The sequence below is a fragment of the Leucopleurus acutus genome (assembly GCF_964270905.1).
Source record: "Leucopleurus acutus genome assembly, chromosome: 10".
Classification (NCBI taxonomy): Eukaryota; Metazoa; Chordata; class Mammalia; order Artiodactyla; family Delphinidae; genus Leucopleurus; species Leucopleurus acutus.
The window spans coordinates 62,957,884-62,962,406 of record NC_139153.1 but is presented as its reverse complement, the minus strand read 5'-3'; the positions used below and the strand labels follow the sequence as shown (position 1 = coordinate 62,962,406).

At 47.8% G+C, this 4,523-nt stretch overlaps 1 pseudogene across 1 annotated transcript; it reads left to right on the top strand.

Annotated features, from left to right (window-relative positions):
• Window positions 1-1,070: 1,070 nt before the first annotated feature.
• LOC309967460 (ubiquitin-associated protein 2-like) lies at window positions 1,071-4,309 on the top strand (annotated as a pseudogene). Its single transcript has one exon. The product of its transcript is annotated as a ubiquitin-associated protein 2-like (transcript).
• Window positions 4,310-4,523: the final 214 nt, after the last annotated feature.

The window sequence follows — 4,523 nt, the reverse complement described above, 5'->3', positions numbered from 1 at the left end:
ATAGAGGAAAGAATGATACCATAAATCTACACATTCTACCATGTTTTTCTGTAGACTTGATAAATAACATAACTTGCACATGTATTTGTGGCTATTTTTTAAACGTGTTTAACAGTCTCTTGAATAAAATTAATAATCTGATAGCATTTTCATTTCATAATATTTTTGAGTAAACATATACAAAAGTCAATGACGGTCCTAAGGATGAGTCTTGTTAATAAATATATATGTATATATACACACATACATACATATATTTTTGTTGTTATTTCTAATTTAATAAGGAATACTCATAAAAATAAATTTGAGATCCATCATTTTGTCACCTGAACTCTTTTTTACAATACACGTATTTTAAATGAAAATGAGTAACCTAGGCATAGCAAGTAGGTTTTAGCCCTGATTGACTGATGAAGTTCACCTGACATGCAATTGTATTGAGAATTCTAAAGATGTCTGGACTAAGTGGGAAACAATATAGTTATTGATTATCTATGTGCTATAGGCACATGAAAGGGGAGTATTGACCCACTATGCATGCCACCCTTGGAGTGGGTTAACCACACAGATGACACCTGAGGAGCATCACGAACAAGGAAGCACATTAAAATTAAATGTTGCTGGGGAAGTTAGGTGTGAACAGTCATTCAAAGTCGAGGTGCTCCACTTGCACGCCCCTTACAGATGAGTCAGCTCTCACCTGTGACGGAAGGAAGGAAGTGGCTGAGGGGTAATGAGAGGGAGTCCGGCTGCAGACCAACTCCTTGTATCTCTCATTTATGTTATGCTCATGAGAAGAATCAGACAGAAGTGTGCTTGGAGATGTCTTGCTTTATGTTTGGGTGTGATTGATTTTCCTGACTCATCCTTTAGGGGAGAAAAGGCCCCTTTTACCTAGACACCACAGGTCCATGATCACCATAGCTTTTCAGTCACAAAAGACTTTGGGACAACACTAGGGGACAAAACAGCATGTTGTGCAGTTACATTCAAACAATTCTTTAAAAACTGGCATGAGGAGGAGACTGAGTATTCTACGTTGTAAATATTGTTATTCGTATATACTGTAAATGATGACATGGGTGGGCATTAACCGAGCCCGAGGAAACTGGGAACGACCTGAAAATTAAAACCAGACACAGCACAAGCAGCGGCCCTGGGCCACTGAGGAGCAAATTCGACTTGCACAGATGATTTTGGACCATAATGATGCTGGCTTTGAGGAAAAGGTGAAACAACTGATTGATATCACAGGCAAGAATCAGGACGAATGTGTCATTGCTTTGCATGACTGCAATGGAGATGTCAACAGAACCATCAATGTACTGCTGGAAGGAAACCCAGATATGCATTCCTGGGAGATGGCTGGGAAGAAGAAGGGAGTCTCAGGACAGAAGGATGGTGGCCAAACGGAATCCAACAAGGAGGGCAAAGAAAATCGAGACCGGGACAGAGACTATAGTCGGCGACGTGGTGGGCCACCAAGACGGAGGAGAGGTGCCAGCCATGGACAAGAGTTTCGAGGTCAGGAAAATGGGTTAGATGGCACCAAGAGTGGAGCGCCTTCTTGAAGAGGCACAGAAAGAGGCAGAAGAGGTCATGGCCGAGGCAGAGGTGACTCTGGTAGGTGGGGAGGAAGGTTTTCTGCTCAAGGAATGGGAACCTTTAATACAGCTGATTATGCAGAGCTGGCAAATACTGATAACTATGTCAATAACAGCTGCAATACATAGAACAGCACTGGCCACTTTGAACCTGATGATGGGATGAGTGCATAGAGGACTGCAACAGAGGAGTGGGAAACTGAAGATGGGAATGAAGATCTTTCTGAGACCAAGATTTTCACTGCCTCTAATGTGTCGTCAGGGCATCTGCCTGTGGAGAATGTGACAATCACTGCTGGTCAGAGAACTGACCTTGCTGCTCTGTTGGGGAAGACACTGCCTTCAATGGGGAATGAGTCATCTAATCTGGATCCATCTCAGTCTCCTTCTCTTCTCCAGCCTCTGGTCTTCAGTAACTCGAAGCAGAGCGCCATATCGCAGCCTGCTTCAGGGAACATGTTTTCTCATCACAGTATGGTGAGCATGTTAGGGAAAGAAGTTGGTGATGTTGGTGAAGCTAAAGGCGGAAGCACCACAGGCTCCCAGTTCTTGGAGCACTTCAAGACTGCTCAGGTCCTGGCTCAGTTGGCAGCTCAACATTCTCAATCTGGAACCACCACCACCTCCTCTTGGAACATGGGCTCCACCACACAATCCCTATCGCTGATGCAGTATGATTTGAAGAACCCAAATGATTCAACAGTGCACAGCCCCTTTACAAAGCACCAGACTTTCACCCCGTCTTCAACTGTGATGGAGGTGTTCCTTCAGGAGAAGCCACCCACAGTGGCTACCTCCACTGCTGCACCTCCCCGCCCCAACCCGTGTTCTCCTCTGCCAAGCAAATCCACCTCGACTCCTCATATGTCTCCTGGGTCTTCAGACAACCAATCCTCCAGTCCTCATTCAGCTCAGCAAAAACTGAAACAGCAGAAGAAAAAAGCCTCCGTGACTTCTAAGATTCCTGCTCTGGCTGTTGAGATGCCTGGCTCAGCATGTATCTCAGGGCTCTGCCTGCAGTTTGGGGCATTGCAGTTTGGGTCAGAGTCTGTCCCTTCTGATTATGAGTCTACTCCCACCATGAGCACCTCTTCAAGCCAGGCTCCAAGTAGCCTCTATACCAGCATGGCTAGTGAATCTTCATCCACAATTTCATCTAACCAGGAGTCCAGTTAGCAGAGTGGCCCAATTCAGTCGACAACCTATACCTCCCAAAATAATGCTCAGGGCCCTCTTTATGAACAGTGATCCACACAGACTCAGTGGTAACCCAGCTCCATCTCTTCATCACCCCAAAAGGACTTGACTCAGGCAAAGAACAGCTTCAGTTCTGTGCAGGCCATGCAGTTGCAGAACTCGCAATCTGTTGAAGATGCTACAGGCTCTGTACCTTCCACTTCTAGCATCCCCCCTCTCAGTGAAACGGTATCTGCAAATGCCTTACTGACGACAGCCAATCAGTACTCATCCTCCTTGGGTGGCTTGAGCCACAATGAGGAGATTCCAAATACTACCAGCACACAACACAGCAGCATGTTATCTACTCAGCAGAATACCCTTTCATCATCAACATCTTCTGGGCGGACTTCGACATCCACTCTTTGGAACACAAGCATGGAGAGTGAGGCAAATCTTCATTCTTCCTCCAGCACTTTCTCCACCACATCCAGCACAGTCTCTGCACCAGTGGTCAGTGTCTCTTCCAGTCTCAATAGTGGCAGGAGCTTGGGCCTCAGTCTAGGCAGCAACTCTACCATCATAGCCTCCACTCGAAGCTCAGTTGCTATGACTTCAGGAAAAGCTCCTCCCAACCTCCCTCCTGGGGTCCTGCTGTTGTTGCCTAATCCATATATTATGGCTCCAGGGCTGTTACATGCCTACCCGCCACAAGTATATGGTTATGATGACCTGCAGATGCTTCAGACAAGATTTCCATTGGATTACTACAGCCTCCCATTTCCCACACCCACCACTCCGCTGACTGGGAGGGATGGTAGCCTGGCCAGCAACACTTATTCTGGTGACCTCACAAAGTTCGGCCATGGGGATGCCTCATCCCCAGCCCCAGCCACAGCCTTAGCCCAGCCCCAGCATATCCAGACACAGACTCACTACACCATGCAGCAGACATTCCTGAACCCGGCGCTGCGTCCTGGCTACAGTTACAACAGCCTGCCATACTACACAGGGGTTCCGGGCCTCCCCAGCACCTTCCAGTATGGGCCTGCTGTGTTCCCTGTGGCTCCTACCTCTTCCAAGAAGCATGGTGTGAATGTCAGTGTGAATGCATCAGCCACCCTTTTCCAACAGCCAAGTGGATATGGGTCTCATGGATACAACACTGGTGTGTCAGTCACCTCCAGTAACACAGGTGTGCCAGATATCTCAGGTTCTGTGTACTCCAAAACCCAGCAGGCCTTTGAGAAACAAGGTTTTCATTCCAGTACTCCTGCTGCCTCCTTCAACTTGCCTTCATCCCTAGGAAGGGGGGGGGCATCAATCTGTCCACATCTGCTGCCTACGCACCTGCCCCCTTTAGGCACATTCTGACCCCCCATCAGCAGCCTCACTCCCAGATCCTTCACCATCACGTGCAGCAGGATGGCCACACAGGCAGTGGGCAATGTAACCAGACCAGCTCCATCCCACAGAAGCCCCAGACCAGCAAGTCTGCCTACAACAGCTATAGCTGGGGGCCCAACTGAGTCCCTGACTCTCTTCTCCTGGTCCCATCTTCTGAGAGGGCTTCTCAGCCTGGTAACTATGGAACCAGCATTAAAGAGAGAAAGGAATGTGGGGGAGGTTCTGCTGCACTCACCCCCAGCGGCCCACCCCATGCCTCAGCTTCATGTCTGTACCATCCCCACTCTGTTGTATGTATTATAGGATTTATATTTTCTCCTTTTTTTCCTTCCTTTC